General features: G+C 40.7%; 1 protein-coding gene across 3 annotated transcripts in view; it reads right to left on the reverse strand.

Moving 5' to 3' along the window:
- Positions 1 to 24,210, reverse strand: part of NIM1K (NIM1 serine/threonine protein kinase) — a 66,760-nt gene that overhangs the window by 19,504 nt on the left and 23,046 nt on the right. The window contains exon 1 of one of the 3 annotated variants that reach the window (XM_003981431.6): positions 21,829 to 21,936. The exons of the other annotated variants lie outside the window; for them this stretch is intronic. The gene's annotated coding sequence lies outside the window, so the exon portion shown is untranslated. Of the gene's footprint in view, positions 1 to 21,828; positions 21,937 to 24,210 lie in introns of those variants that run through there. 3 annotated transcript variants of the gene reach the window in all.

The raw sequence follows: 24,210 nt of genomic DNA on the forward strand, positions 1-24,210 counted from the left end.
CAGAAATGGACCCACAAACTCATCTTTGACAAAGCAGGAAAGAACATCCAATGGAATAAAGACAGTCTCTTCAGCAACATTGTGCTGGGAAAACTGGACAGTGACATGCAAAAGAATGAACCTGGACCACTTTCTTTCACCACACACAAAAATAAACTCAAAATGGATGAAAGACCTCAATGTAAGACAGGAAGCCATCAAAATCCTTGGGGAGAAAGCAGGCAAAAACCTCTTTGATCTTGGCCGCAGCAACTTCCTACTCAACATGTCTCCAGAGGCAAGGGAAACAAAAGCAAAAATGAACCACTGGGACCTCATCAAAATAAAAAGCTTCCACACAGCAAAGGAAACAATCAGCAAAACTAAAAGGCAACCGACAGAATGGGAGAAAATATTTGCAAATGACATATCAGATAAAGGGTTAGCATCCAAAGTCTATAAAGAACTTATCAAACTCAACACCCAAAAGATAAATAATCCAGTGAACAAATGGGCAAAAGACATGAATAGACACTTCTCTAAAGAAGACAGCCAGATGGCCAACCGATACATGAAAAAATGCTCAACATCACTCATCATCATTACACCTGTCAGAATGGCTAAGGTTAACAACTCAGGCAACAACAGATGTTGGCGAGGATGTGGAGAAAGAGGATCTCTTTTGCACTGCTGGTGGGAATGCAAACTGGTACAGCCACTCTGAAAAACAGTATGGAGGTTCCTAAAAAAACTAAAAATAGAACTACCCTACGACCCAGCAATTGTACTACTAGGTATTTATCCAAGGGATACAGGTGTGCTGTTTTGAAGGGACACATGCACCCACATGTTTATAGCAGCACTATCAACAATAGCCAAAGTATGGAAGGAGCCCAAATGTCTATCGATGGATGTAATGGATAAAGAAAATGTGGTATAGGGGTGCCTGGGTGGCTCAGTCAGTTGAGTGTCCGACTGCGGCTCAGGTCATGATCTCGTGGTCTGTGAGTTGGAGCCCTGCATCGGGCTCCGTGCTGACAGCTCAGAGGCTGGAGCCTGCTTCAGATTCTGTGTCTTCTTCTCTCTCTGCCCCTCCCTCACTCATGCTCTGTCTCTCTCTGTCTCAGAAATAAATAAGCATTAAAAAAATAAAAAAAAAAAGAAAATGTGGTATATATATACAATGGAGTATTACTTGGCAATCAAAAAGAATGAAATCTTGCCATTTGCAACTACGTGGATGGAACCGGAGGATATTTATGCTGAGTGAAATTAGTCAGAGAAAGACAAATATTATATGACTTCACTCATATGAGGACTTTAAGAGACAAAACAGATACACTTAAGGGAAGGGAAACAAAAATAATATAAACAGGGAGGGGGACAAAACACAAGAGACTCATAAATATGGAGAACAAACTGAGGGTTATAGAGGGTTTGTGGGAGGGGGGATGGGCTAAATGGGTAGGGGGCATTAAGGAATCTACCCCTGAAATCATTGTTGCACTATATGCTAACTAATTTGGATGTAAATAAAAAAAAATTAGATTAAATTAAAAAAAAAACTAAAAAAACAAAGTCTTTGCCCAATGTGTGTTGAACATGATTTTTGAACTTGAGCATTCTGAACCAAAAGCCTGAGTGAACATAAGAGATTGTCTTGGGAATGTGAATTTCCAATTCTGTTTGATAATATCACATTATTACAATTAAGTACAGAGTTGCTTACATTATTACTGTCGTTAAGTATTGGGTTGCCAAATAAGCTAAAGACAGGAAAAGAGTCAAGTGCCACCCAGCTCTGTTCCTCTTTTTGCACAGGGAGAGAGGAAGCTGGAAAAAGGATAAGGGATAGAGGTTTAAAAGGGGCCAGGTGTTAGGAACCACACACATCTCTAGATTAGGGTCTGATTACGATGTTTTTAAAATGTTAAGACAAGAGATCCTTAATTAGGTTTAAGAAAATCTAGCCACTGGTTCTTTTTTTTTTTTTTTTTCAGAGAGAGAGAGAATGAGAGCACAAGCAGGGGAGAGGGACAGAGGGTGAAAGAGAGAGAATCCAAAACAGATTCCACACTCAGCATGGAACCCAACATAGTGCTCAATCCCATGACCCTGAAATCACGACCTGAGTTGAAATCACCAGCCAGACACTTAACCGACTGAGCCACCCAGGTGCCTCTAGTCACTGGTTCTTAAGCTTTCTGGGATCACACTCTCCTTTGAGATTCTCATGGAATCTATGGTCCTATCCCCAGAAATAAACAGCACACACGTATAATTTGCATCCAATTTTAAGGGGTTAACAGACCCCCTGAAATCCATACTCAGACTAAGAATCTCAATGCAGATGGAGTGGCACTAGATCTCCCCCGATCCCTGGCAGAAAGTTACCACACAGATGACAAGTGGAGTAACATGAATTATAATTCTGAAATTATAACTCTAGCTTTACCTACATAAAGAGAGTAGGGATTTTAGACAGGAAGCAGTGCTTGATCACCTCCTGTTCCAGCGAACTCTATGAAGAACTTGGCTTGGTGTCCTTCCTGGGCCTTTCGTGCAACTCCAGAGCACCTCACCGCTCTGCAGTCTCTGCTGCTGACCTCCTCGTACCCCAACTAGATAGGCACCTGGAGGGAAAGGACCTGCACCTTATTCTATTTCCCAGAGCTCAGCGCATTGCCTGGCACGTATCTGATAAATGTAGACGAAGAGGGAATGCATTAATTTACCAATTTATCAACCATTACATTTGGATATGATTTAGTAGAGGTAAAGATTTTTATTTATAAACTAATAACGCTATCCCAAGATTTACTCGAATTATTCAGAAAGCTTATTTCAGTCCATACTTCCGAGGCCAGAGCTAACCTCTCCCAGCTGTTAGGATTCTGGGCCCAACCTAGTGTAGGTGAGAGTTTGATGGGAATTCCGACATCCCACGGAGAATTACCATAGGGCTGCTTAGAAATGCAAAATCTTCCTCCTCCTTGCCCCTTCCAAAGGATCAGCTCTCCCCAGGCACCCACGCCACCCAGGCCTCCTGGAACCTACTCTCTGACTCCCCAAGCTCCGCCATCTCTGCTGGTTCTCCCGTCTCCTGATTTGGGCTCCGTATCTTGAACCCCATTCAGGCCTGGGATTTACAATTGGCTTTTGGGCTTGCTACCCTGATTAGTTTCAGGTGCCCCCAGGAATTGCTCCTCTTTCTCTTCCTAATTCGACAAAAGAAGGTCAGACTCAGTTGTCAGGTGTCAGGCGTTATCTTGCATAACACACACTCTACCTGCAAATTAAATTTCTTGCGCAATGACCTTAAGACCAATTGTCTTTCCACAATGGTGAGGGAGACAGTCTTCTGTTTATATCAGATAAAGAAATTTTGCAATTTTAAAAATGTTGCCATGGGTTTGTATTGAGGATGAATTGCAACCTGTTGAAACAAGTTGCAAGCTGACTGGAAAAAACTGAACCCCTAACTCATCCTACTCCAAAATAAATTCCAAACAGACCACCTGCGTAAATGTAAAAAAATGAAACCATAAAAGACCAGAAAAAAAATTTTTTTATGATCTCAGAGATGGTCAGAAAAGAAAACATTAAATTTGACTACATCCGATGCTTACTTCCTGTTTGCCAAAAGGTAACATAAACCAATAAGGCAAATTAAATGATAAACTGGGAGGAAAAGCTTTCCAGCCAGTATGACAAAGGAAGAAATTTTACAAATTGGTCAGAAAAATGCCGATATCCCCAAAGAAAATGATAAAGAACATGAGCAGACACTGCATAGAAAATACAAATGGCTCTACAATACAGAAGATGCTCAACCTCACTTACAACCGAGAAATACACATGAAACTACACGGAAATTAGATTTTTTTACAAAGAAATTTGGAAACTACAAAAACATTTCTGGTAATGTCCCGGCAAGATAGGGTTTGGGGACACAGGGACTCTCATCCATTACATTCATTACTACTGTGAGTCCACGTGCCTGGAGGGCGACTGGGCTCTAGCTCTGAAAGCACACGTGCACATACCCTTCACTTCGGGGAGTCCCCTTCTGGAGTTTATCTTATGCACGCTGCACAAAAATATGCCTATTTCTAATATGAGGATTGAGAGACTGATACTCACTACCGGGTTGTTTGGCGGCAAAAGCTGGAAATTGTTTACGTGGCCCTCAATAGGGAACAGGTTAAATCAATGATAATACGTATATAATGGATTGCTATGCACTTGCGAAAAAGAATGTGTTGCAATCTGCAAAATGTCCTGTTAAGAAGACAGAAAAGTGTATGTAAATGGGATAGCAAGAATGTAAGAGGGGCGCCTGGGTGGCTGAGGCGGTTAGGCGTCTGGCTTTGGCTCAGGCCATGATCTCACAGCTCGTGGGTTCAAGTCTCACGTCGGGCTCTGTGCTGACCGCTCGGAGCCCGGAGCCTGCTTCAGGTTCTGTGTCTTCCCCTCTGTCTCTACCCCTCACCTGGTCGTGCTCTGTCTCTCCCTGTCTCTCAAAAATAAATAAACATTAAACAAATTAAAAAAAAATAAAAAGAATGTAAGAGAGAGGAGACAATATCTAAGGAACTGGCAGGAAGTTCTGCCTCTGGGGAAAAGAACTGGATGGACAGCTGGAGGGAGAGAAAGGTGTACTTTTTACTATTTACTCTTTTTTTAAAAAAAAAAATTTTTTAACGTTTATTTATTTTTGAGACAGAGAGAGACACAGCATGAACGGGGGAGGGTCAGAGAGAGAGGGAGACACAGAATCGGAAGCAGGCTCCAGGCTCTGAGCCGTCAGCCCAGAGCCTGACGCGGGGCTCGAACTCACAGACCGCGAGATCGTGACCTGGCTGAAGTCGGAAGCTTAACCGACTGCGCCACCCAGGCGCCCCTATTTATTTATTTTTGAGAGAGAGAGAGACAGAGAGACAGAGAGATAGCAAGGGAGAGGCAGAGAAAGAGAGAGAGACAGAGAATTCTAAGCAGACTCCACAGCTGTCACACAGAGCCCGACACGGGGCTCGAACTTGCGGACCACGAGATCGTGACCTGAGCTGAAGTCGGACGCTCAACCGACTGAGCCACCCAGGCGCCCCACTATTTACTCTTTTATATGATTTACATTTTTTCCCTGTGCTTGTATTTACACTTAAAAAAGGAAACAGTTTAAAAAATGTGATGTGTTGCCATCTTACGCAATAGGTTTGCTCTCTTTTGGTTATGCAGGGAAATCATTATACCTAATTCTCTTAATATCTAATGGATTGCTTTTAAAATCAAAACATAATTAGGAATTCTGGTTAAATACCAGAAATTTTACCCTTCCATGTATTTCTATTTCCTTCCAAACACCCACAATAGGAATAGGAGGGAAAAGGGTATAAACTCACAAGGACGAAGAGAGTAAGAGAGAGGAGAGCAGCCAATGTGAGATGTCAACGTGTTTTTGCGGGGTCGGAAAGCAAACTGAGGAGCCGGGAGTGATTTGGCAAAGACAGTGACAAAACCCGCAACCTCCATCTCGTTGGCATGCCACTGAGATTTGAGAGTCACCTTTCTGAATGCTCAGAAGATTTCAGACCAGGATAGACCGAGCGCCTCCACGTTTGGGGGCATGAAGCAGACAAAAACATGATGGGGATTGTTTGAAATGTGGTGCAATTAGAGCCCCAGCCCTTTCCCTTTTCAAAGCCAGATTGTTACTTTCTCCTCCTACCCCCAGCCCAGCTCAGGAATGCAAGGCCCAGGCAGGACAGAGGGTTCAGTCAGACTCTGCTTTGTGGGATACACCGGCCCCTTCTTCTCTCTGCACCCCTGCACTCTGAGCTCCCAGAATGGAGGGAAACAAGCATATAATCTTCCAGGCAGGGGATTCCTCTCACCCACCCCCCCCCCCCCGCCTTGTTGTTTGTTGATTAAGTAAACTCTACCCCCATCGTGGGGCTCAAATTGACAACTCTGAGATCAAGAGTCACTGTACTACTGACTGATCCAGCCAGGTGCCCTGGATTCCTCTTTTGGATAAACCAAACAGCTCAAGAGAAAAGACCTCCTGAAACCAATATACGCAAATTCTTCAACACAAAAGCCGCCTGACCACCTGCCATGCAGTCCCCCAGATGCCAGGTTCCCTGGCAGGCAGGGAGCTTCCAGTCAGATTTTAGGGCCTTCTGCTTACAGTGCATGTCCAGCCAAGAAGGACCAGGCACCTGAAGAAAGGCTCCGAAATGAAAGAAAGAAACCATGCCCAACTAAAATGACAACAACCAAAAGGAGCCGGAAGGGAACAGCAATGCAGGAAGGAGGAGAGCAAAGATAAGACATTGCATCCCTAAAACCAGGACGAAATGCTAAAACAGACAAACACAAGCCCTCAGAGAACAAGAAAACTCTTTTGGAAAGGGAAATTAAATATTTCAATTGAATATTTGTAAAAAAAAAAAATCTAGAAGAGATGAACAATAGAGAAAAAAGAAAATTTGGCAATCCATTTAGAAAGTCCAACATCTGGGGCGCCTGGGTGGCTCAGTCGGTTGAGTGACCGACTTCGGCTCAGGTCATGATCTCACAGCTCGTGATTTCAAGCCCCACGTCGGGCTCTGTGCTGACAGCTCAGAGCCTGGAGCCTGCTTCGGATTCTGTGTCTCCCTCTCTCTCTGCCCCTAACCCACTCGCATCCTGTCTCTGTCTCTCTCAAAAATAAATAAGTATTAAAAAAATTTTTTTAAGAAAGTCCAACATCTAATTATTAGAGTTCCCAGAGTCACACTATCGTGTCCCCAGTAAAGTAAGACATATGACTCCTATTGTACTCGAATTGCCAACAAATTTCAAAAATAGTAATGAATGAGGGAAAGCTCCAGACTCCCAGATATTCCAATACAATAAAAAAGTAGAAGAAAAAATCTAACGGAAACATAAATCCCACTTGGATATGTGTATAATGAATACTCGTTTTTATTTTGCAGAATGTTTTTTTTTTCCCCCTAAAGACTTTTCTTGGATGTTTGGAAGTAGAAATCCTGACTGCAGGTCGTGGGCTTGCTACAAATAGCTTACATTTACATTACTTTCTAGTAGTGGCCCAAAATGTCAAGTTACACCATGCCAAAAATATGCAAATGATGGAAATGATGACATATCTAGTTGTGGATGAAATCTTCCTTTTCTCAGATGCATTTGCTAAGGGTTTTCCCTTTTGCCCATTTGATTTCGACCAATGTTTATGAAAGCTTAGAAACCCAATCAGCCAAAAACATGAAGTCACATCACTGTAGCTCAAAGCTTCCGGAGGAGGCAGATCGGTCCTTAATTATTAGCTTACTGCTGTTGCATAGCAATGCATTAAGATTAAAGAAAACTGAACTTACTTAGTAATTCACGCTCTTGACTTGCAACCCACTGCGAAGAGTAAATCAAAGAAAACCATCTGGCCTTTGTTCTCTTTGTCTGAGTTTAAATTACAAAACTAGGCAAGGCTTTCTGAGGACCTTTCCCCTGGCTGGCAAGGGCAGGCACTGGTTTGCTTAGAAGTAAAGCTGGGCTTTCTGTGCGGCAACTGGCTGCACTGATAGCCGAATCCCACGTAACCCTTCTCAGGCATGGTGCATTTCTGGGAGAACCTTTAGCAAATAGTTTGCTTCACTTATTAGTGTTATTCTTAATGTTTATTTATTTTTGGTAGAGCACGAGCAGTGAGGGGCAGGAGAGAGGGAGGTACAGACTCTGAAGCAGGCTCCAGGCTCTGAGCTGTCAGCACAGAGCCAGATGTGTGGCTCAAACCCAGGAACCGTGAGACCATGAACTGAGCCGAAGTCAGAGGCTCAACTGACTGAGCCACTCAGGCGCCCCAAATAGGCTTCATTTAAAAAATATATTTTACAACTTAAAAATCATTTGCACTGTCTTAGCTTTTGCTCTTAGCTCTTTATTTCTCAACACACATGTCAAGATCTCCATGGGGAGCAGTTGGGAAATTTTGAAGCAAATGGAAAATCAGTATGAACTGGGTGTGCCCTACTGATGAATAGCAGAGCTGTTCTTAATACTACCCCTTGCCCTGCTTGACATCCCAGGCTACTTTGCCAGCCACTCAGCCCAGGTCTCCTCCATTCCACGGACACCCACCGTCCATGGCCAATCCACCCAGTCTGACGAGCTTATGACATCAGCTCTTCTCCCACAGAATTCTACCACACGTGAGGTTCCCTCAGCCATCAAGGTCAACCTCAGCCACCAAGGTCACAGACTCAAACACCTAGAGGGCCATGCAGGTGTTCTATGGGGCTTAGCGCAAGGCCCATGCCTTCCACAGTGCCCATCTCGGCGTGACAAGGAAGTCCATACTCAGTTTAAGCCAGAGAGGCCATGCTAGAATGCAGGCTTACTTTTGCTTGGTCTTTTGTTAAAAGCAGCTGGACATCAAGAAATCCTTGGTGAACTCTCTCAATTTTTAAATGGTAGATTAAGTGTGTGAGTTTGTGTGTGTGTGTGTGTGTGTGTGTGTGGATTAAATATTTTTAGAATACTGTGTGGCCAAGTGAAACTGAACCATCAGGCCAGATTTGGCATTCAGGTTGCCAATTTGCAGTCTGCTCTAGGTTTTCTAGGGACATCACCAGAAGAAAAGGGGAGGGTCATCCAGAGGTCCACAGTCAAGGTCACCTGGGAGTGGCACAGATATCTGCATTAGTACCTTACAGTCTTGTAATATTTAACACACACACACACACACACACACACACACACACACAATCAGTCTTTTATTTATTTGTTTGTTTAATGCAATGTCCTTGAAGTTTATTTAGCCATGTAATTTGTTCTCCCAGAATATCTTTTTGTCATGGGCATTTTTCTTATAACTCTGACCTCAGAGTTAGACAAAGCTATAAAATGCTCAACTGTCGGTTAAAATATCTGTAGGAATTTGGGTCCCAAGAAGATTAGTAAAACTATTCAGTATGGAACAAAACAGAAAACAAATTTGTTGAGTTTAATCCACATAGCAGACTGGCTTGGGAAATGCTTGTCTCTGTGACATCTAGAATGACATAGTAGTTCCTCAGTGATCGAGTATCTTTTAACTCTGGGAAGATTTATCATTAAAAACAGAAATGTTTAAGAGACTCAATCCCATAGTATTAGTACTTTCGTTTTGATGATGTATAAAACTGGTATTTTATGTACTTGTGAAGAAAATTTAGCAGAATAAAGTAAAAAAAGTTTTGTGATGCTAATTTTCAATGAAGAATTGAATAATTGGTTTAGATTTGTGGTTTTGAGTTGTTTATAAATAGCATTGGACTGTATTTAAGAAAACATAAGGTTTACCCTGTTTAGATGTTTAAGTCATCTATACTAAAAAAATTATTAGTATTTTGGAAGTTTTTTGTTAATCATATAAAATGCTTTATTTAAAAGGAAATGAAATAAATTATAAATGCAGTTTAAAATGTTTAAAAGGTTTAGGGGCGCCTGGGTGGCTCAGTCGGTTGAGCGACCGACTTCGGCTCAGGTCATGATCTCACAGCTTGTGAGTTCAAGCCCCACAATCAGGCTCTGTGCTGACAGCTCAGAGCCTGGAGCCTGCTTCGGATTCTGTGTCTCCCTCTCTCTCTGCCCCAACCCACTCGCATTCTGTCTCTGTCTCTCTCAAAAATAAAGAAACATTAAAAAAATTTGTTTAAAAAAAGGTTTAGGGGCGCCTGGGTGGCGCAGTCGGTTAAGCGTCCGACTTCAGCCAGGTCACAATCTCGCGGTCCGTGAGTTCGAGCCCCGCGTCGGGCTCTGGGCTGATGGCTCAGAGCCTGGAGCCTGTTTCCGATTCTGTATCTCCCTCTCTCTCTGCCCCTCCCCCGTTCATGCTCTGTCTCTCTCTGTCCCAAAAATAAATAAACGTTGAAAAAAAAAAAGTTTAAAGTTTTAAGTGGGCTCAAACATAAATCTTTAAAAATAATTGTTAGATGAGAAGTTGGACCACTTTCTTAGACCTTGCACAGAAATAAACTCAAAATGGATTAAAGGCCTAAATGTGAGACCGGAAACCATAAGACTCCTAGAAGAAAATATAAGGAGTAATTTCTTTGACATTGGCCTTAGTGACATTTTTTTAAATATGACTCCTGAGGCAAGGGAAACAAAAGCAGAAATAAACTGTTGGGACTACACCAAAAGAAAAAGCTTTTGCACAGCATAGGAAACCACCAACAAAACAAAAAGTCAACCTACTGAATGGGAGAAAGTACTCACAAATGATATAAATGATAAGGGTTTAAGATCCAAAATACATAAAGAACTTATACAATTCAACACCAATAAAAACACGAATAATCTCATTAAAAATGGGCAGAGAATCGGGGCTCCTGGGTGGCTCAGTCGGTTGAGCGACCAACTTCAACTCAGGTCATGATCTCACGGTTTGTGAGCTCGAGCCCTGCATCAGGCTCTGTGCTGACAGCTCAGAGCCTGGAGCCTGCTTCAGATTCTGTGTCTCCCTCTCTCTCTCTGCCCCTCGCCGCTCATGCTCTGTCTGTCTCTGTCTCAGAAATAAATACACATTCAAAAAATTTTTTAAAAATGGGCAGAGGACCTAAACAGACATTTTTCCAAAGAAGACATACAGCTGGAAAGCAGACATATGAAAAGATGCCCAACATTGTTAATCATCAGGGAAATGCAAATGAAAACCACAATGAGGTATCACCTTACACCTGTCAGAATGGCTACAATCAAAAGGACAAAAATAATAAGTGTTGGCGAGGATGCAGAGAAACAGGAACTCTCACACACTATGGGTAGGAGTGTAAATTGGTGCAGCCACCGTGGAAAACAGTATGGAGTTCCTACAAAAACAGAAATACCATATGACCCAGTGATTCTACTATTGGGTATTTACGTAAGGAGAACGAAAACATCGATTCAAAAGGATATATGCGCCCCCAATGTTTATTGCGGCATTATTTATGTTAGCCAAGATTGGAAGCAATCCAAGTGTCCATTGATAGATGAATGGATAAAGAAGATGTGGTACATATATACAAGCAATAAGCCATAAAAAAGAATGAGATCTTACCATTTGCAACAACATGGATGGACCTAGAGTGTAGAATGTGAAGTGAAATCAGTCTGACAGAGAAAGACAGATACCTTATAATTTCACTTACATAGGGAATCTAACAAAACAAAACAAGTAGACAAGCAAAAAGCAGAAACAGATCCATAAATACAGAGAACAAACGGATGGTTGCCAGACCGAGGTGGTGAGAGGGATGGGCAAAATGGGTGAAAGGCAGTGGGAGATACGGTGTCCAGTTCTAGAACAAATACGTCACAGGGATAAAAGGTACAGCATAGGGGATATAGCCAATAGTGTTGTAAAAATGTGTGGTGACAGGTGGTTGCGACATCTGTGGTGAACATAACATAAGGTATAGACTTGTTGAATCCCTATGTGCTACACCTGAAACTAACGTAACATTGTGTGTCAGCTATAAGTCAATTTAAAAAAATCAAAGTTCTGGGAAAAAGCGTTGTTAGGTGAAATGATACGCCTGGAATTTCCTTCAAAATAATCAGGAGTGAAGGGAATGATGGCAATTTAAATGAAACAAGACGGGTCATGAATTGATCACTTTCAAAGCTGCATGACGAGCACCCAGAGACTTACCACATGCTTTGCACCGTTTTTGCATCTGTTTAAACTTTTCTATAATGCGCTTCAGAAGAAGATTGCTACAATCCACTAGGTCAAACATACATTTGTAGTTTTAAAACGTTAGGTATTTTACAACAGGTGACAGTGCCAAACGGATGGATGGATGTGTAACACGACAGTCCTACGATGTGGGTCCTACGATGTGGGGGGTTGTCATTCTCTTTTCATACATTGAAGCAAAAACAAAAAACAAAACGAAGCCCTAGGAAAGTTAAAAAAGCTAATTGTGCAAACAGACACATCACAAGGTGCTCAGCATCGCCCATCAGGGAACCACAAACCACAAGTACAATGAGATGTCACCTCACATCTGTCAGGATGGCTAAAATCAAAAGCACAAGAAACAACGAATGTTGGCGAGGACGTGGGGAAAAAGAACCCTTGTGCACTGTTGGTGGGAATGTAGAGCGGGGCAGCCAGTGTAGAAAACAGTATGGAGGTTCCTCAGAGAGTTAAAAATAGAATTACCCTACAATCCAGGAATCACACTACTGGGCATTTACCCCCAAAACACAAAAACACTAATTCAAAGGGATACACGCACCTGTATGTTTGTCGCAGCATTATTTACAACAGCCAAATTACGGCAGCAGCCCAAGTGTCCATCAATAGATGAATGGATAAGGAAGAAGGTATGGTATATAAATACAATGGAATATTACTCAGCCATAAAAAAGAATGAAATCTTGCCATTTTCAATGAAATGGATAGAGTTAGAGAGTATAATGGTAAGTGAAATAAGTCAGAGAAAGACAAATGCCATATAATTTCACTCATATGTAGAATTTAAGAAATAAAACAAAGGGGGAAAAAAGAGAGGAAAAAAACCCAAGAAATAGATTGTTATCTATAGAGAACAAACTCATGGTAACCAGGGGGAGGAGTGGGGTGGATGAGGGAAATAGGGAAAGGATTAAAGAGTACACTTATTGTGATGAAAAAAATAAAATGATAAAAAAATGGAAATATGCATTTAAGTAAAAAGAGAGAGAGAGAGAAAGAAAGTTGCCTTTGATGTCCTGATTATTAACTCCATAAGAGTGGAGGCTGTGTAAGTAAACCTTATAACATGTGGAACCAGGAATTTCAAACACATAGGGAAGAGAACATTGTCATGCTTTATGGGGAAGGCCCTGGGACATAGCAGAAACCCAGGGCCTTCCCCATAAAGACTTCAATCTCATACATAATTCATTTCCAAAACACAAATCTTCCCATCTCCTCTGAGGGAATATGCCAGCCTCTAAAGAAATAAGGAAGGACATTAAGGCACAGGGTTGAGTAAGGCATAGCATTAAGGTACAGAACGGAATCATGGATTGAATCACACCAGAAAAACAAAATGTAGTCTTCATTTCCTCAGAAATAATGAATTTAGGAAACAGTGTGCGAACATTCATGCCTATTTGCAGCTTATCGTTTATTTTTAGGGGTCTAAAAATATTTGCAAGTCAAAGCAGACATTGCTCTTTTCTGCCTTAGAACTTCCTTCAACTCTGATGTAGTATGTTCACTGAGAAGCAGGGAATAACATTTGAAGGATGGCCTTAGGAGGTGATACGAAAACATTGTTCTTCTCTATCTGAGCAGAACTCAAGAAGGTCTGTCATGACAGGAGGCTGAAGGGCTATGGTCAGGGAGGGAGAGAATAGTGTTCCAGAAGAAAAGCTCTTACTTTTACCATGTAAAAAGTTCAGGTGGATTTGAAACCTTTATCACAAGCCTCCCATACCTCATAAGTGATCCCTTCACACAGTATAAACAACAAATCCAAGAATTCTTTTTTTTTTTTTAATGTTTATTTATTTTTGAGACAGGGAGAGACAGAGCATGAACGGGGGAGGGTCAGAGAGAGAGGGAGACAGAATCCAAAACAAGGAATTCTTAAATAAATTCTTAAATATTTAATAAATAAATAAATTCTTAAATATTCATAAATATACCCAGTAGTGGAAGTAAATGAGGGGTAGTGATGACAGTAAACAGGAGAGAAGTTATTGAATATAAAAAAGTGAACCGGGGGTGCTTGGGTGGCTCAGTCGGTTAAGTGTTAGATTTTTGATTTTGGCTCAGGTCATGATCTCACGGTTTGAGAGTTTGAGCCCCGTGTTGGGCTCTGCACTGAGAGCATGGAGCCTGCTTGGAATTCTTTCTCTCCACCTCTATCTGCCTCTTATCAAATCCTGCTCTCTCTCAAAATAAATACACTTTAAAAACTTAAAAACAAAAAAAGACCTGGGATGGTGTACAATAGCAATCTGCACTAACAGAATAGAGAATTAAAAAACCAAAAATCTCACAGACATGGAAATTTCCTATGTAATTGACATGGCATTCCAAACCGCCGGCAAAAGAGAAATGATTTAGTACATGATGCTTGTGGAGACTGACCCAAAAGGTGGCTCAGGTAGGCGTTAGCTCATCCAACACCCAAAATTCTCCATCAGATGTCTCCATTCTTTGATATTCACATTTTCTTAAATTAATATAAAGTGCCATGCCGACTAACACAGAGGCTCACATCTTTTCCAGTAATATTACTACCCTAAGACCCATACATATAGAAATTCTAAAGTCACTGTTGGGTGTTTAGACATGCACATATGTATGTATGTATGTATGTGTCCACAGAAAAAGTATTTGCATATTCACGGTAAAAGATCTGGACTGAACTAGTGGATGACAACCCGAAGGGGCAGAGTAATGAAGGGAGGGTATGGTAGAGGCTGTGAGTTGTCCCATCTCTATTGGTTCTTTGTTATGGCACTGATTCTTAGCTCTGACCCACATCAAAGTCACGATAGAGCTTTTTTTAAATGGGTAATCCCAAGCCCTGCTCCCAAAGATGCAGACTTCATTGATCTTGAGAGAGGGCATGGTTTTTTGTGTTTTTAAGTTTCTCAGGTGATTCTATTGCATAGCCAGCTTTGAAAAACACTATTCTATGACAAAGTTTTGTCTGGGAACACTGCTATCCAACTGATATATTTCCCAGTCTCCCTTCTAGTTTGACTTGGCCACGTGTCTGAGTTCTGATCATGAGCTGTGAGCAAAAGTGATAAATGCAATACCAGGTTGTGCCTTTAAATTTCTATCTATCTATCTATCTATCTATCTATCTATCTATCATCATCTTTCTTTTTCTCTCTCTCTCTCACTTTCTTTCTTTCTTTCGTCTCTATTTATTGAAAGAGTGCAAGCAGGGGAGGGGCTGAGAGCGAGGGAGGGAGATAATCCCAAGCAGGCCTGGCATGGAGCCCAACACTCACGACCATAATCAAGAGTTGAACATTTAACTGACTGAGCCACTCAAGCGCCGCCAGGTTGTGCCTTTAAAAGGAAAGAAACATGTCATTCTCCTCTTCATTTTTCCCTTCTTCTTGTAGGTTGGAATATGGATATGACAGTGTAAATGGAAATAGCCATCTTAGACCAAGATGGAAGCCATGAATTGAGAATGGCAGAGCCACAAGACAGGAGGAACCTGGGCCCACAACACTACACAGCCACCATATCAGCCCTGGATTGCTTACTAGTAGATTTGGTTGTGAGAGAATTAAGATTCTACCTTCTTTAAGTCTCCGTTGTTTTGACCTTTGCTAAAGAAACTTAATGTTATATAATGTTATATAATGTTTATAATGTTTACAAAATGAACTTGTTTCATTTCTTACTTCCTAGGTTTCTGTACTGTTTGAATGTTTTAGAACATGTATGATTACTTTAAAAATTAGAAATGTACATATCTATAGATAGAAAGTACCTGGGTCAAGGAGAGAATAAGAACTGCAGACGTCAGATACTGGTTTTCTGATATCCCAAAATATTCCAAATTATTTATACTTTCATACACAGAAAATTGACAAATATTTATTGAGGACTGGTCATATGAAAGAAACTAAGGTTATATGAATAACTATGTTGCTGTTTTTAAAAGCACCACATTTACTTAATTTACTTATGAGCAACAAATTAATTTCAACAAAACAATACCATCTATACTTTTCAAGTAATATTGTTAATCTAAATTTCATTGGTTTGAAGTTTTGTTTGTATTTAACTTGATAAAATTTGTTTTGCTTCACAGCTGTATATAAGCTATAAGGAAAAAGACTTAGGGTTAGAAAGAGATTAGGGTCTAGACCTTCCCACTAAATGCCTGTGTGACCTTAAGCAAGTCCCTTCCCCTCTCTGGGCTTGTTTCTCTACTGGCAAGTGAGAGTGATGGACCCCATGATGTCTACAGAATCATTCCCTGACCTGAGATTCTTGATTTTAACATAGGAAAAAAGCCCTCCTGAAGTCCAAGTGTCACATTGCCCCCTTCTGGACCTTTGTAACATTCACCTGAATGAGATTATTAAAAACCCATAAGCCTACATGATGATGCTGAATATATTTAAGTCCAACTCCTTCCCCCTCACAAACAATTTAGAAAGCCCAGTTTGAGTATTTTCCAATAGAAGTAATAGAAGACGAACCAGGAAAGAGATAGGGCAAAAAGCATTAAAGGAGCAGGTGCAGGTGTTGATATGGTGGTGGGGGTGGACTCAGGACACAGTAGTTGTCTCCATCTCTTCTCCCAATATAATAAGTGGTATTGGCTGGTCTTTATCAAATGCCTACTATGTGCCAAAAACCAATTTTTTAACCGATTAAAAAAAATCCTTCCAACAATTCTTCCAGCCAGGCCAAGAACATCTGTGTCCTGAGCAGCTCCTGATTATTCCCACAATTATGCCCTTTTTCCTCTAAGTCTTTCCCATCCTATGAAGATGGCTCCTTTCTTATTTCCTTCTAGAAGCATTCTTGACTACTTCATACAGCCCCACTACTATCCTGGAGCACTTGAGACCTGCATCTCATAATCTGGTCCTTGACTTCATGATTTTTCCATCTTGTGGGAGTCAAGTCTTCCCACAAACTCTCCTTGAGAGCAGGGTCCATGTGCAGGGCATCACGTCCACCCTCTCCCATTCCCCATCACCTAGAACAGTGCTGCTCGCATGGGGCTTGATTCACAAGATGACTATCTCTACTGCATCCTCCAACTACTTCCTCTGTAGAGGAAATTGCTTGTACTTTGGGTAACAATCGCTCATATTTACTCTAAAGTAGAAAAATCAAGCTTCTGATTTTCTTCTCCAAATGTGCTTCTTTCACATCTTGGTAAGTTGCAACACATCTTTATAGCTGAAGCCAAAACCCTTGATTCTTCTTTTTACCTTATGTCTTGTGTTCAATTTGTCAGCAAATCTTCTTGGCTCTACCTTCAAAATATATTCAGAACGGGATCGTTTTATCCCATTATTACCCAAATCACAGTCATCCCATTATTACCAGAGTCCAAGCCACAGCCGGGTTTAATTGGATTACAGTTGTGGTCTTTACAGCTGGTTTCAGAGCTTCTGTCTTTACCTGCCCCCTGCCAACCCCCAACATGGTCTGTCTTGAACACAACATCTGGGAAGATGCTTCTAAAAGATGTCAGATCAGGGACGCATGGGTGGCTCAGTCAGTTAAACGTCTGACTCTTGATCTCAGCTCAAGTCGTGATCTCATGGTTCGTGAGATTGAGCCGCCCCATGTTGGGCTCTGTGCTGACAGCTCAGAGCCTGCTTGGGATTCTCTCTCCCTCTCTCTCTACCTTGCTCCCCACTGGCATGCACATGCTCTCTCTCTCTTTCTCAAAATAAATCAACTTACAAGTAAATAAATAAAGGATGTCCAATCACTTCTCCATTCAAACCCTTTTGGTGGCTTCCCTTCTTCCTCAGAATAAAAGCCAAGACCCTTAAAATGGCCTTCAAAGCTCTGTTCAAGGTGGTCCTCCCTCCGGCATCATCTCCAGTCTCCCTTTCACCTACTCCACTCCAGCCACACTGGCCTTCTCGCTCTTCCTTGAGGGGATCAGGCCTGCTCCTACCTTCTGCAAACTCCTCCTTACCCTTTAAGGATCACTTTAAGTATTACCTCTTTCAGGAATCTTCCCCATCCGCCCACCTTAAACCTGGTGGAGTTCTCGTTTGTACTTCCAACATCTGTGGCTAGTACTGTGATTTTCTCCACCTTTTTGTACTATTATGACTTCTACATCAGACTGTTCATCTCATCTGATTGTAAACCCATTAAGGATAGTAATTGTGTTTGACTTATTTAAACTATATTCATAAGAGCTACAGTAATCAAGATGGTGTATAAGGATAGACCAATAGATCACAACAAAGAGTCCAGAAATTGACCTACACATACATGGTCAGTTGTTTTTCCACCAAGGCACCAAGCCAATTTAATGGGGAGAAGGAAGTCTTTTTTTAACAAATCGTGCTGAATCAACTAGATGTCTGTGTAAATAAAAGTTGAACCTTGACTTTTATCCTATACCATACACAAAAATGAATTTGAGATGGATCATTGACTTAAAACCTAGGACCAAAAAGTTTCCGGAAGCATACACAGGATAATAAATCCATGACGCTGAGGCAGGGCAAGCTTTTTGGACTAGATACAAAAAGCACAAACCATAGAAAAGAAAAAATTTGGTTAGTTCGACATCATCAGACTTAAAATTTTCTGGGTTATCGAAAGATACCATTAAGAAAACCAATAGAGAAATCACAGACTACACTAAAAATCTAGGGCTCTAAACAGCATCTGGCACACAATACATGCTCAATTAAATATTTGTTGAACACATGTATAAAAGACCTGCCTCCTTCTTGTCACAACATACAGCTATCCTGACAGGTGCAAGAGATGTCAACACTCTGACCGTTGAGTGGGCAGTGCCGGTTAGAGGGAAAATCTATCCTACTGGAGGGAAAGAAAAGTTATCAAGGCTATTTATCAGTTGAGATAAAATGTGTCAAGTCAGCAAACTCAAGAGCTTGTCTACAGGTTACAAGGACCTGTAGTGAATCACACAAAATAAGGAGTCGGTAACTGCAGAACATTCACATGAGTAAATTAGCTAAAAATACAGGTGGAATTTCACCAAATGGAGCAGGAAGCATATATCTCCTTCCTCATTGCCTCAGTAATGCCAGTGATGTTACAATGAGAACTAGAGACACTGAAACTAGCACATGATGGTGAAGCTACCAATGTTCTACCTAGAAGAAGTGGGAGGAGTTTTATCAACAAAACAAGGGGTCAGGAAGGAAACAAATTTCATTGGGTAAAAAGGGTTAAATTGATCCTATATGCTTAAGAAACTGCTTCTGGGCATGGCATAGACCGAGGCTAAACATACATTCTGGTTTGCATAAGACTGTCTAAGCGTGTCCTGATGCAATTAACAGTAGCTGCTTTTTCACTCTCAAAAGTGTCCTTGTTTCCATATATAATATGATCAACCTACTTATATGTGGCATTCCTTCCTCTTACTTTGTTTTCTTCTTCCTCTTATTTGGGTAGTCACTGAGGATAAGAATAATCACGTAGTTGCATATCGGTTGTACTATTTGTTTTACCTGTTAGCATCACTCTCTGGAAGGAACCTCAGGCCAAATGAGAGTGAGTGTTCATTCTGATGACCAGTGTAAGACTGGGTTGAGCAACTATACAAGCTGGTGTTTAAATTGCTTCCCTGCTCCCTACTCTAAACAGGTGAGCTGGGCAGGGGGAGTCTTCAGTGTTATTATACAGTTCTATTTTATTCCGAAAAGCACCAACTTTTTAATCAATATTTTAACCCACAATTTAATTTAAACCACAATATATTATTCATTGGGACTCTCTTTTAAAGACATGGAAACTGAGGCATGGAATGAGCTAGTTAAATGACTTGTTTGGGATCATAATCTGGGGTAAAATTATCAGATGAGACTCCTATTTATGATCAATTTATTTTCAGTTCACCCTCACCACCATCATTCATTCAACAAACACGTATTAAACACCTATTATGTGCCATCAACGTCCTCTCCACACGATGTGTTATTCAGGACCCTAAGTCCTGGATAGTCACTGCATATGCATGGTCTAACATAGGCAATCTGTTGCTGAGAAAAGAATGTCAGGTGCTAATGTTCAATGTTTGAAGTAAGTTCCATGCTTCTACTTAAAAAAAAAAAAAAAAATTGACCAGAAGGAACCTGCAGTTTTACAGTAAGACAAATCTTTTTTTTTCAAGTTTATTTATTTAATTTTGGAGAGAGTGAGAGAGAGAGAGCACAAGCAGGTGAGGGGCAGAGAGAAGGAGAGACGGAATCCCAAGCAGTTTCCGCACCATCAGTGCAGAGCCAATGCAGGGCTTGAACTCATGAACTGTGAGATCATGACCTGAGCTGAGATCAAGAGTTGGACACTTGGCCAACTGAGCCACCTCGGTGCCCCTGCAGTAAGACAAATCTTACTTGTACTCCCGATTTGTACTTTCGGGGTCCAAGCAATAGTGGGTTATGGAGCACTTTGATGGGCAGAGGGAAGAGGTTCTTACATCCAGTAATGGAAATAACATTCAACCTTTCTACTGTATCTTTCTAATCTAAATATCTTTTGTAAGTCTCAAAAAGAATCCTTCAGGAGCACCTGGGTGGCTCAGTCGGGTAAACATCTGACTCTTGGTTTCAGCTCAGGTCATGGTCTCACAGTTCGTGAGTTCGAGCCCCATGTTAGGCTCTGCGCTAAGAGCATGGAACTTACTTGGGATTCTCTCTCCCTCTCTCTCTGCCCCCTCCCTGGCTCTTGGTAGCACTCTCTCTCTCTCTCTCTTTCTCTCTCTTAAAATAAATACATAAACTTTAAAAAAGAATGTTTCATGATGCTGCTCTTTTACATGATAAAACCAACTACAGTCTTTAACTAGTATTTTGAATGGCTCATACATTTACATTAACAGCATCACCTTTGGTGTCTTTGATTCCTGAGCCAATTGATCTGCCACAGCTTTGAAATCTCAGACAGCAATCCATTCATATTAACCTAATTTGAAAATAAATCAACTGCTTTCCAGCCCTCTGAATTATGAGGGCTCCTCTCTGTTCTGGTAACCTCTGGAATGGAGTTGGTTTTTAAAGGTAGAAAACAGCTCTTTGCCGTAGTAATCATTTAACAAAATAAGTACATAAGAAGAGGGTTGTTTCTTCTTAACAGCTCAAGCTTCAAAATCAATTCATATATACATAAATGGCTGCTACTAAGAAAATTTCTAGGTAGGTAGCTAGGTACTATGGATAATGGGAACTTTAAAATTGCATTGAAATTTACCAGATGATCTCAATTAACTATTGTGGTCTTTGTTTAATAATAATTGTTACAGCGATAATAATAGCTAGCTCTTATATATTACATATTACATGGTAGGCAATATCTTACGTGCTTTATGTGTACTAACGATTTAATCTAGAAGTCTGGGAGGTAAGTATTAATATCTCTACTTTACAGAAAAGGGAGGTTTAATCAGCATAGGGAGGTCATCAGGCAACTCTACCCATCTGGGATTCAAACCCAGTCAGTGAGGCTTCAGTCTTGGGCATCTTAACCACTATAAAGGGCTATATAGTTATTTCCAGAATGTTCTTACAACAGTGAAGTACATTTTTTTGTTTAGGGTTTAACATTTGGCATAAGGAAAGTTGAATACGTTGTTATATCCATCTCTAGTCTAGTACAAAGCAGGCTTTCAATAGGTGTTGTGGGTGAATGAATGAGTTAATTAAGTCTAGAATTATCATAGGCTTCCTCTTAGTTACCTCACTGTCCATTACCAATAGTTTCCTTCTTCCTCTTCTTATTGCCCACCCTCCACCCTACCAACTTGGTTAATGATAAATTTATCCTGTCTTCCCTCTGCTAAGTCCTAACCAACAGGCTTGTAATTCTCATCTTTCAGTGATCGGACATCCTGCTGAGAACACACAAAGGCAGCTGACAATCCAGGGGGGTCTGTCGGCCCAGAAGAAGCACCAGGGTCACTGAGAAGAAGCAGAGATTGTCCATTTGGGGAGCACAGGGACTTCTAAGACTGAAACTCTCTTGCCTCATCCCCCAAGATCTGCACCAGCCATAGGATGCTTCACTTATTCATTCAACATTTACTGAGCCTCTCCCAAATGTCAACTGTGCCCGACATCAGACACATCAGACACATAAGACATTGAATGAGAAAGACATTGTCTTACTTTTTACTGTGATCACTACCTCTCCCACAACAGCTCCACAATCATGTAATCTTATTCTCTTCATCTCTTCATTATTGATCTCCATGCCTTTTGGGGATGCTCTCTCTCTCTCTCCACTTAGTACCTGCATGGAGATCATTATTCATTCATTTATGTATTAGGTGAGCACCTACTATGTGACAAAGACTGTTCTAGGTGTAGGGGATATGATAATGAGCAACGTGGAAAGCACTTCTGTACTAACGGGGTTCATAATAACCTCCAAGACTATCTATTCATTCAAGACTATCCTTCATTCTTTCAGTTTCCTTAAAGAACATAAAATTACATAAAGTAACAATTACAACAGTATGTTGCATTTTTAACACATACAGATGTAACAATTATAACAATAATAGCAAAACAAACGGGAGATGGGAATGGAGCTATAAAGGAGTACAATTTCTAGACCTCACTGCAATTATGTTAGTATAAATTTAAACTAGGTTCTGATAAGTTAAAAATATATTTTAAGCCCTAGAGTAACCTTTCAGAAAAAAACTAGAAATATATAGTTAAAAATCATTAAAAGGCAGAAGAATATGCAGAAGAATGAAGTTAGACCTCTACCTCACGCCGTAAACAAAAGTTGTCTCAAAATGCATCAAAGACCCAAATTAAGAGCTAACACTATAAAGCTCTTAGAAGAAAGCATGGGCATAAATCTTCACAACTGTGGGTTAGGCAATCATTTGTCAGCCTGTGACAAAAGTACAAGCAACAAAAACAAAAATAGAAACTGGTCTCATTGATTAAAAACTGTAATGCTTCAAAGGATGCCATCGAGAAAGTGAAATAACAACCTGCAGAATGGAGGAAAAAAAATTTTTTGCAAATCATGTATCTGGTAAGGGACTTGTATCTAGAACCTAGAAATAGAACGCAATAATAAAAAGATAAATAATCCAATTAAAAACCTGCAAAGGACCTGAATAGACATTTATCTAAGAAGATACATAAATGGCCAATAAACATATGAAAAGATGCTCAACATCATTAGTCACCAGGGAATGCAAAATCATAGTAAGACCTCTTCACACCCACTAGGATGGCTAGAATCAAAAAGACATACTAAAAAGTGTTAGCAAGGATGTGGAGAAACTAGAACCCTTGTATCCTGCTGAGGGGAATGTAAAATGGTTCAGCCCTTTGAAAAACAATTGGTCAGTTTTTAAAAACAGCTGAATATAGTTATCAGCAATTTCACTCCTCGGTATATACCTGTAAGAAATGAAAACATATGTCGACACACAAACTTTTATACAAGTGTTCCTAGCAACATAATTCATAATAGCTAAAAAGTAGAAACACCCAAATATCCATCAACTGATGAAGGGATCAATAAAATGTGGTATATCCAGGTGATAGAATATTATTATGCCATCAATAAAAAGAATTGAAGTACTGACATATGCTGTGACATAGACAAACCTTGAAAACATCGTGCTAAGTGAAAGAAACCAGTCACAAAGGACTATATATTGTATGATACGATGTACGTAAACTGTTCAAAATAGGCAAATCTTTAAAAAGAGACAGCAGATTAGTAGTTGACTGGGGTTTCGGGGAGGGGTTGGGAATGCTGTTAGGCACAGCAGTGTTTCTTTTTAGGGTAATGAAAATGTCCTAAGATTGATTGTGGTGATGGATGCACAACTCTGTGAATGTATGAAAAGCCATTGAATCGTATACTTTAAATGAGTAAATTGTATATTTAAAATATATCTCGGGGTGCCTGGGTGGCACAGTCGGTTAAGCGTCCGACTTCAGCCAGGTCACGATCTCGTGGTCTGTGAGTTCGAGCCCCGCGTCAGGCTCTGGGCTGATGGCTCAGAGCCTGGAGCCTGTTTCCGATTCTGTGTCTCCCTCTCTCTCTGCCCCTCCCCCGTTCATGCTCTGTCCCTCTCTGTCCCCAAAATAAATAAACGTTGAAAAAAAAATTTAAATATATCTCAATAAAGCTACTAAAATACACTTAAAATAATGAGAGGAATTAAAATGTTACACTAGAAAATATTCACTTAATGCAGACTACCCAGCCAGCTGCCTCCAAATCTTTTTCCATAACTACCTCGACCATGTTTTGGATTAAATATCCTTCTGCTCCCAGACCATTCATGTTCTCTTTTCGGCCATTTATATCTCTACCTGTAACTTCCATTCCTGTTCACATTCTTAATAGCTATCTCCCCTTTCTTGCCTACAGGTCTTTGCCCAGACTGTCTAAATGCATAGAATAAAGAATTATGCAATCCTGGAATGTTAGAAATGGAAGACATCTCCATGCTCTTCTCTCCCACCTCTTCATTTCAGAGATGAGAGGACAAAGGCCCAGAGAGGTTA

Source organism: Felis catus, chromosome A1 (genome assembly GCF_018350175.1).
Source record: "Felis catus isolate Fca126 chromosome A1, F.catus_Fca126_mat1.0, whole genome shotgun sequence".
In the NCBI taxonomy this organism is placed as follows: Eukaryota; Metazoa; Chordata; class Mammalia; order Carnivora; family Felidae; genus Felis; species Felis catus.